Genomic DNA, 10,752 nt, shown 5'->3' with positions numbered 1-10,752 from the left:
TTGGTGTTTTTGGCCACGAGGCATGTGGGATCTTAGCTCCCTGACCAGGGATCGAACCCGCTCCCTCTGCATTGGAAGGCGAAGTCTTAACCACTGGACTGCCAGGGAAGTCCCTTTACTTTTATTTTTGAATGCAAATTAGTTTCAAAAAGCTCAGCTTTAGAAATAGTAATGAATAAGATTACACATTACTCTCAGCTGTAGTAAATGTTAGTGTTTAAACATAGTGTTTATACTGAGTTAATAAAAGGGTGGGATGAACAGATAACTATGAATACCACTGGCATTTTGGATGACCTCACACGTGGCAGTGTGTTTAGCAGATCTAGCCCTAAATAAGCACTAACTGCAAGTACACCAGCCAGTATACGTAACAACCAAAACCAACTAAAATGATTTCTACAAATTCTAGGAGGCAATATTATCTCCCATTGAACTGTTAAGCACAGCAGATAGATCACTTGGTGATCTCTTCTTCTTTTGAACCACTGGATTGACAGCAAAGAAAAAAAAAAAGGTACAAATGCCCTATGAAAGAGAGATGGGAGAGAAAACATCAGAGGATAAGTGATTTCAACAAACGTTTAAGTCAGACAGACAAGCGGTAGCTGACCCGACAAAAGAAAGTAAGCTACAACTGAAAATGTTTGCAGTAGGGAACTTATCCTCTACATCTCTGAGAAGACCAGGAGTTGGAAGCACAAAGGACTGGCGTAGGTATTAAATCGAGTGGACCTATTGAACTTAGGCATCAGGACAGCTGGCCTAATGGCATCCCTGAATCACTGTGACAACCCCACACAAATCCACAAAATTCCCAATCATCTTCCAGGGGCCAATACTACTAAAAATAGCTACTAGAGAATAATTAACAAAGGAAAAATTCCTGTTAGGTTGTATTATAATTACTAATATTAAAAATTAAATAACTATTCATTTTAGTGGGATTTGGTGGTATATAATGCAAACAGTGTCATTTTGAGAAACCTGGAACTTGGCTGACATTGTTTTTTTTTAGTTTAATGTATTTTGATAGCAAACATACAGGAATAGTACCAAAAACATTAAAATCATGTATTTGCATGTAGAATTGATTAGAAAAGTATAGTGAATGGATGGAACTACTGTATGATAAAATGACAGACACCACTTAGTTGTCATCAATAAGAAATGTACTTGTTTTAAAAAACTAAGGGCTGGCGTTGTAAAAAATTTAATAGGTTTAGTTATAATTGTTATAAATTGAATTACTGAAACTTGTTTATTGAAATATTTTGACTTTTTAATGCTTTATGTCTCCATATTTATATTAAAACTTTATACGCTAATGAAAATGGAAAAATACTTGCCAATAACCGATTCTGTCACCTATTTTTCCATTCACAATCAAGATACTTAAGTACATTTTGACCTCATGGTAAAAAAAAAAGAAAAAAAATCTAATTTTTGTCAATTATATCTTAATAAAACTGGAAAAATAAACTGAACAGGAAAAAAATCTAATGTTTAGGACTACAGAAAATGAGAAAAAGATGTTGGGTCTTTTTTTGTTGCCATTAAAATGAATTCTTAAGCACATTCTCCACCTTTGCAAAACATTGGACAAGTGTACAACATGCTAAGTGGAGGTCTTTTGGCACAATTATTCCACTTTGGTACAGAAAGCACACAGGTGTTGTCACACAGGCTAACCACATAGGCCTCACTTGCCTCCTGCAGAGCACAAAATAGTTGAGCACCACATGCACAGGTCTGTTTTGAAGTTGGAGCAATCTAATTTCAGGTGCCACACACTACCAGTACCAGGCCTGTAACAATGAGGTTTCTTCACCCCTCCAGGAGAAAGCACTCTATTGAGAGAAGCTTTTGTAGCCAGTTGCCTCCTGGGTGCTTTGTCACTGGTTGATTGCAAGCTCTATGCTTGGTGTAAATGATGGTTTAGAGAAATCCTTTCATCCACCCTCCCTAATCCTCACTTCTCTTTTAGCTGGAGTCAGACCCCTTGAGGTGGTATTGACTTTAAAGAGTGTTGGCTTCTGAGCCCCCAGACTCAAGTTTGGGGTGCAAAAGGCAAATGAGAAGGGGAGGGAGGGCTAAGAGATGCCACCTGTAAAGACCTGGTCTCTTCCCCTTAAATTTGATGTAAATTATACATACTTTTTGGAATATCCTATTCTTTCTTAAAAACAGTTTTACGAAGATATAATTCATAATTCCATACAATTTACCCACTTAAAGTGTATAATTCAATAACGGTTTCTAGTATACTCACAGATATGTGCAACTACCACCACCACAGTAAATTTTAGAACATTTTCATCATCTCAAGAAGGAACCTCGGGCTTCCCTGGTGGCGCAATGGTTAAGAATCCGCCTGCCAACGCAGGGGACACGGGTTCAAGCCCTGGTCCGGGAAGATCCCATATGCCGCGGAGCAACTAAGCCCATGAACCACAACTACTGAGCCTGCACTCTAGAGCCCATAAGCCACAACTACTGAAGCCCGTGTGCCTAGAGCCCGTGCTCCGCAACGAGAAGCCACTGCAATGAGAAGCCTACGCACCACAATGAAGAGTAGCCCCCCCCTTGCCGCAACTAGAGAAAGCCTGCACGTAGCAATGAAGCCCCAACGCAGCCAAAAATAAATAAATAAAACAAATAAATTTATTAAGAAAAAAAAAGAAAAAGAAGGAACCTCGTATCCTTTAGCTATCACTCCCTTAACCGCTGTCCTGTCTACCCAGCCCTAAGCAACCACTAATCTATTTTCTGTCTCTAAAGATTTTCCTATTCTGAATTTTCATATATATGGAATCATACAGCACTGTATAGTCTTTTGTGACTAGCTTCTATTACTCAGCATAATATTTTCAAGATTCATCCATGTTGTAGCAAATAATATTCCATTGTATGGATATACCACATTTTGTTTATTCATTTATCTGTTGATAGACATTTGGGCTGTTTCCAACTTTGGGCTTTTATAAACAATGCTGCTATCAAAATTCATGTACAAGTTTTTTTGTGGACATATACTTTCATTTCTCTTGGGTATATACCTAGGAGTTGAATGGCTGGCTTGCATGGCAATTCTACGTTTAATCATTTGAGGAAGTGCTAGACTGTTTTCCAAAGTAGCTAAACCAGTTTACATTCCAACCAGCAGTGTTCAAGGATTCCAATTTCTCCACAACTTCATCAACACTTGTTATGTGACTTTTTGAGTTTAGCCATGCTAGTGGGTATGAAGTGGTATCTCACTGAGGTTTCGATTTTTATTTCTCTGATGACTAATGATGTCAAGCCTTTTTTTTTTCATGTGCTCATTGGCCATTTGTATGTCTTTGCTGGAGAAATGCCTATTCAAATACTTTAACCATTTCTGAATTCGGTTGTCATACTGAGTTGTACGAATTCTTAATATATCTAGATACAAGTCCTGTATAAAATGTATGATTTACAAACAATTTCTCCTATTCTGTGGGCTGTCTTTTCATTTGTTTCTATTTACAATTTTGTTTGCTTAAGTTACCATTTATTTCAGATGTTAAATCCTAATGTTATTTACCGTGTTGTGTTAAATAACATTAGAAGTGGGACCTTATAGCATGTTGTTACTTGATGTTGGGAAGGATGATGCACACTGTGAATAAAGAAAGGTGACCAGTCTTTCCCTAATAGGAGCTATTCACCATCTACTTTTATTGTAGCCACTCAAACTTACTTTTGTATAGATGGCTGCTGGTTTTTATTTTAGAACTGTATTCTTAATGAATTTTTAAAAAATCAAAGTGACACATGCAATAGTTTTTAAACTTCAAATAAAAAGACTTCCAAGGAAATAGGGTCAGTAAGTTCAGGCTTTGATTTATCCTCTTTGCTTCAAACTCAGGATAGGTAAAATATAAAGAGAAAACAAAAATCCACATTTGGGGATAAAGACAAGGTAAATGCCTCTGTAGTCCAGAAACAGAACAAAAATGTAAAGATGAGAGCAGGGTTAAAGCCATGAAGCTGCTGTTTTATGTTTAAGAGAAGGCAGTAAGAATCAAGAATCAGGGTTATAAGGACAAAGTATTTTTGGTACAGTGTTAATATAAAATGGATTTTCTAGAAACCATAAATGCTGTTAATGCAAAAGGATATTGTACTTTGCTTTATTAGAAAACTAACCCAAAGTTGTTTGCCACTTTGGAAAATCATGTCACTGGCAACAGTGGCACTGAAGTAGCTGCCTTGCAAACACACACAGCTATATTAGCTTGTGTTTGTAGAGCAAGTGTTTATAATGATTCCATACAGACATCAACTTTCATCAATTTTATGATTCAGATTCCCCCCTTTAATATCTCTGAAATTCACAGAGATCTATTAGTTTAATTGTAGCAGTTCTTCCCTCAATGGTATGTAAAATAATAGTGCATATTATAATCAAGGCTGTCTTAGATTCAATAAAATCCAGTATAAATATACTTATTTCACTCTTTTTAAAATTGACTTCCAGTGTAGTCATTCCTATCTAATGATTATACAGACAAGATGGTGAAGTAGAAGGATGTGAGCTCACCTCTTCTTAAAGAAACACCAAAATCACAACTAACTGCTGAACCACCATTGACAAGAAAACATTGGAACCTACCCAAAAAGATAGCCCACATCCAAAGACAAAGAAGAAGCCACAACGAGACATAGGAGGGGCAAAACTGTGATAAAATCAAATCCCATACATGCCAGGTGGGCAACCCACAAGCTGGAACATAATTATACCACAGAAATTCTTCCACAGGAGTGAAAGTTCTGAGCCCCACGTCAAGCTCCCCAGCCAGAGAATCTGGCTTTGAAGGTCACTGGGGTTTGACTGCAGGAATTCCACAGGACTGGGGGAAACAGAAACTTCAGTCTTGGAGAGCACACACAGGGTCTCGTGCGTACCAGGACCCAGCGGAAAAAATGAGTGACCTCATAAGAGACTGGGCCAGACTTATTTGCTAGTATTGGAAGGTCTCCTGCGAAGGTGGGGAGCAGCTGTGGCTCACTGTGGCGACAAGGACACAGGTGGCAGTAGTTCTGAGAAGTACTCATTGGTGTGAACCCTCCTGGAGGCCACCATTTTCTCACCAAGACCTGGCCCCAGCCAACAGTCTGCAGGCTCCAGTGCTGGGATGCCTCAGGCCAAACAACCAACAGGGTGGGAACACAGCCCCACCCATCAGCAGACAGGCTGCTTAAAGTCTTCTAAGCACACAGCTTCCCAATAAACACACCCCCTGACATGGCTCTGCCCACCAGAGGGACAAGAACCAGCTCCACCCACCAGTGGGCAGGTACCAGTCCCTCCCTGCAGGAAACCTGCAAAGCCTCTTAGACAGCCTCATCCATGAGGGGGCAGACAGCAGAAGCAAGAAGAACTATAGCCCTGCAGCCAGTGGAACGGAAACCACAATCACAATAAGTTAGACAAAATGAGACAGCAGAGCAATATGTCCCAGATGAAGGAACAAGACAAAACCCCAGCAGAACAACTAAGTGAAGTGGAGAGAGTCAATCTACCTGAAAAAGAATTCAGAGTAATGATAGTACAGATGATACAACATCTCAGAAAAAGAATAGAGGCACGAATCAAGAAAATACAAAATCAAAAGATTTATAGACAAGCAAAAGCTAAGAGAATTTAGCACGACCAGACCAGCTTTGCAACAAATGCTAAAGGAACTTCTCTAGATGGAAAAGACCACAACTAGAAACAAGAAAATTACAAATGGAAAAGTTCCTATCTATTTACATTCAGAAGTACATATTATTTTATTTTAGTTTGCATAATTTTTATTTTTCCCCTGTGTTATGCTGGGTTGTATTAGTTTTTTAAAAAATTACCAGTAGACATAGATTATTATATCTATGTATTTTGTTTCAGTATTAGGGGAGCATTACACAATATTTATTACAAAACGTGGGCATTAGGTCAATAGGGTTGAGAAACACTGCTCTACAATACTACTACTTCCCTGCTCTTATCATGGTCATTTACACCTATTATGTACTATATATGTAAGACTAAGTTCTGAGAAAAAAAGTTATTTAATATTTGTGCATGTCAATCTTTAACACAAAGTAAATAAATAAAAGCCCATAAGGAGCAATAAAGACCAAATAAAGTAAACGAACAAACAAAACCCCCACAACATTTGAGGAAGATGAATGCACAAGATCTTAAATGCCTTAAATTAGAAAATTGTAAGTATTATGAAGGTAAATGTAACATGACATGCAATACAACATAGCTACAAAGATGGCAGAATAGTGACTCTTACCACAAATAAAATGTGAAGAAATAGCTCATAAGCTAAAAAACGGTATTAAACGGAACTCCTCATACAGTCAAATTCTCTTTACCTGGATAGGTGTACACCAAGGCACGTTGGTAGTTATGAATTACTCCATCTCCTACCTTCTAATTGCTCCCACACAACAGTAAGTTTAGTTTCTCAAATGCAAATTATATTATTCCCTTCCTTAAAAACTTTCAAGAAAAATATGAGCAATGATGTTTCCCTCTTCCAATACCATAAACTCTTACTTTATTTTTAAGATTTATTTATTTGTTTGTTAATTTATTTTGGCTGCACTAGGTCTTCATTGCAGTATGCAGGATTTTTTTTTTTTTAGGATTTATTATTTATTTAATTTACTTTTGGCTGTGTCGGGTCTTAGTTGTGGCATACAGGCTCTTTGTTGCAGTGCATGAGCTTCTCTCTGGTTGTGGCGTGTGAGTTTTCTCTTCTCTAGCTGTGGCAGGCAGGCTCCAGGGCACGTGGCCTCTGTAGTTGTGGTGCACAGGTTCCAGAGCACATGGGCTCTGTAGTTTGCAGCACGTGGGCTCTAGTTGTGGCGTGTGGGCCTACTTGCCACATGGCATGTGGGATTGTAGTTCCCTGACCAGGGATCAAACCTGCATCCTCTCCATTGTCAGGTGGACTCTTTGCCACTGGACCACCAAGGAAGTCCCCAGGATCTTTTTTAGTAGCAGCATGTGGACTTCTTAGTTGCAGCATGCAGACTTCTTAGTTGCGGCATGCAGAGTTCTTAGCTGTGGCATGCAGACTCTTAGTTGCTGCATGCAAACTCTTAGTTGCGGTATGCATGTGGGATCTAGTTCCCTGACCAGGGATTGAACCCAGGACCCCTGCACTGGGAGCACGGAGTCTTACCCACTGGACCACCAGGGAAGTCCCTCTTATGGTTTTTAAGTGTTCTTAAAAATTCAGCTTGGAAATACAATACTAAACCAGGAGTCTCTCATGCTTTATCAGTTTTATGAGATTAGACGATAGTCATAAAACACCACTAAATATGGGAAATTAGTTCTTCCTATTATCTCATGCTCTCTCAATTGCCAGCCCCAGACTCACAATCATGAAAGTTATGAGTGAAATAATAATGACTGAAAATTTCCCCTAGTTAATGTCAGATACCAAACCACAAATCCAGAAAGCTCAGAGAATATCAAGCAGGATAAACACCCAAAAAACTACACCCAGGCATACCACATTCAAACTTCAGAAAATCAAAAATAAGGGAAAAAACATTGAAAGAAGTCAGGGAAAAAAATAAAACACCTTACATATATGGGAGCAAAAATAAGAATTATATATAACTTCTCCTCTGAAACGAAAGCAAGAAGAGAGTAGAGTAAAATATTTAAAGTGTTCAGAGAAAACCCCACCACCCTAGAATTCTGTACCCTGCAAAATTATCCATCAAAAGTCAAGGTGAAACAAACTTTCTCAGACAAACAAAAATTGAGGGGATTTGTTCATAAGACCTGCTTTGCAAGAAATATTAAACGAAGATCTTCACTGGGACAAAATGAGACAGTGCCATGGACATATATGCACTACCAAATGTAAAATAGATAGCTAGTGGGAAGCAGCCACATGGCACAGGGAGATCAGCTCAGTGCTTTGTGACCACAAAGGAGGGGTGGGATAGGAAGGGTGAGAGGGAGACGCAAGAGGGAGGACAAATGGGGATATATGTATATGTATAGCTGATTTATTTTGTTATACAGCAGAAACTAACACACCATTGTAAAGCAATTATACTCCAATAAAGATGTTAAAAAACAAAAAAAAAGAACCAAGTGAGAAAAATAAAAGTCCTTGTGAAGAGAAAGTAAATAAATAAATGAAGATCTTTAGAAAGAGAAAAATGATGTAAGTCAGAATATCAGATCTACATAAAGAAGGCAAGAGAATTGGAGAATGAATGAGTGAAAGTAAAATAAAAACTTTTATTTTTCTTATTTTTAATTGATCTAACAGATCACAGTTTGCTCAAAATAATAACAGCAACAGTGTATTCCATTATCTCTCTCTATATATGCTTATGTATAACTGAAATAAGTGACAGCAATGATACAAGGTACTAGAGGGAAGAATGAGGATTATTTTGTTAATATAAGATACTTGCACTACTCATGAAGTAGTATAGTGTTGCTAGACCATGGTATAGTGATGACTTTTTAGATACAATACCAAAGGCATGATGTATAAAAGAAATAATTGATAAGCTGGATGGACTTCATTAAAATTAAAACTTCTGCTCTTTGAAAGACAAGTGAAGAGAATGGAAAGATAAACTCCAGACTGAGAAAAATATTTGCAAAAGACACACTAATGAAGGACTATTATCCAAAATATGCAAAGAACTCTTAAAACCCAAGAATAAGAAAACAAGTAACTCAATTTTAAAATGGCAGGATTTCCCTGGTGGCGCAGTGGTTAAGAATCCGCCTGCCAATGCAGGGGACACGGGTTCAAACCCTGATCCGGGAAGATCCCACATGCCGTGGAGCAGCTAAGCCCGTGAGCCACAACTACTGAGCCTGCACTGTGGAGCCTGTGCACCGCAACTACTGAGCCCATGTGCTGCCACTACTGAAGTCTGCGCACCTAGAGCCCATGCTCCGCAACAAGAAGCCCACGAACCACAATAAAGAGTAGCCCCCCTCCCGCAACTAGAGAAAGCCTGTGTGCAGCAACGAAGACCCAACACAGCCAAAAATAAATAAATAAATAGTTATTTTTTTTTAAAAATGGCAAAAGACCTGAACAGACATCTCACCAAGAAAGATATACAGATTTCAAGTAAGCATATGAAATGATTTACAACATCATAAGTCATTAGAGAATTGCAAATTAAAACAATGCGATACCACTATACATCTATTAGAATGGCTAAAATCCAAAACACTGACGACACCAAATGCTGACAAGGATGTGGAGCGATAGGGAATCTCATTCATTGCTGGAGGGAATGCAAAATGGTAGAACTATCAAGTCATGAAAAAATGTGGAAGAAACTTAAATGTATATAACTAAGTGAAAGAAGTTAATATGAAAAGGCAACATTATATGATTCCAACCAAATAACATTCTTGAAAAGGCACTACGGAGACACTAAAAAGATAAATGCTTGCTAGGGCTTACAGGGGAGGGAGAGATGATTAGGCGGAACAGAGAATCTTTAGGGCAGTGAAACTATACTAACAAAGGTGGATACATGCCACTGCACCTTTGTCAAAACCCATAGAATGTGTAATACCAAGAGTGACCCCTAATGTAAACTGTGGACATAGGGTGATAATGATGTGTCAATGGAGTTCAATGATAGTACAAATGTGCATTGTGTTGCAGAATTTCAATAGTGTGGGAGGTTGTGCATTTGTGAGAAGAGGGGGTATATGGGAACTCCCTGCACTTTCTAGTCAATTTTGCTGAGAACCTACAACTGCTCTTAAAAAATAAAGTTTATTAATTTAAAAAAGGGGGTGTTGCATATTTCAGTTTCTACACTGCACATTTCCAGGATTCCCTCCCCAAAGCCCACTAGGGCAACAGAACTTCTGAGCTAAGGGTGCCTGCGTTGATGTCAGACTGCTTGAGATCTTGGGCTGGGGAGCTTTTAAGTGCCTAAGGCCAAGGAATTTTCAGAGGCCTATGAGGCTTTTTTTAAATGAAGTTAAAAGAACAAATTTGTGTGTGTGTGTGTGTGTGTGTGTGTTGGGGAGTATGGTGTACAAAAGCAGGAGATTCTGGGACTAGGAAACATTCCTGACTTTAGGTCTTAGCCATTTCTTTCCTGATCTTTAGTTTCTAAAATGTGTAAAATGTGAAAGTCCACTATTTTGGGGGAATGGTTGAATAAAATGTAGGTCATGCCAAACATGGACTATTAAGCAACTATTCATTAAGAAGCAGTTGATTATATGTATGGAGTAAGAAAAATGTCAAAGGTATACAATAAATGAAAAACAGAAGTTGTAGAGTAATATGTTTGATACGAAAGATTATGTATATGTGTGTGTACATGTGTATGTCTGTATAATAATGGAAACAGCGCTGGAAGAATATGCAGCAAAATATAACATTGCTAATCTTGGGGGTAATGGTGGTGGGGATTAAAAGGGTTGACATAAAAACTTTTTTTTTTAACTCCCATTTTGTTTTTAGAGGCATACTTCAGAGATACTGTGGGTTCAGTTCCAGACCACCACAATAAAGTGAGTATCACAATAAAGTGAGTCACACAAAGTTTTTGGTTTCCCAGTGTATATAAAAGTTATATACAAGTTGTATACAAAAGTTGTATATAAAAGTATACTGTAGTCTCTTAAGTGCGCAACAGCATTATGTCTAAAAGAAAAGTACATACCCTAATAAAAATATTTTATTGCTAAAAAATACTCAGCTT

The 10,752-nt window shown here is 38.1% G+C and overlaps 1 protein-coding gene across 5 annotated transcripts in view; it reads right to left on the bottom strand.

Annotated features, from left to right (window-relative positions):
• ZRANB3 (zinc finger RANBP2-type containing 3) overlaps nt 1-10,752 on the bottom strand; it is a 263,665-nt gene that overhangs the window by 78,996 nt on the left and 173,917 nt on the right. The gene's annotated exons all lie outside the window — the stretch shown is intronic.

The sequence above is a fragment of the Monodon monoceros genome, unplaced genomic scaffold (assembly GCF_005190385.1).
Source record: "Monodon monoceros isolate NGI ecotype Baffin Bay Population unplaced genomic scaffold, NGI_Narwhal_1 Super_Scaffold_16, whole genome shotgun sequence".
NCBI classification, from domain to species: Eukaryota; Metazoa; Chordata; class Mammalia; order Artiodactyla; family Monodontidae; genus Monodon; species Monodon monoceros.
Note: the sequence above shows the minus strand (reverse complement) of the source record. Positions and strands in the feature narration are given on the sequence as shown.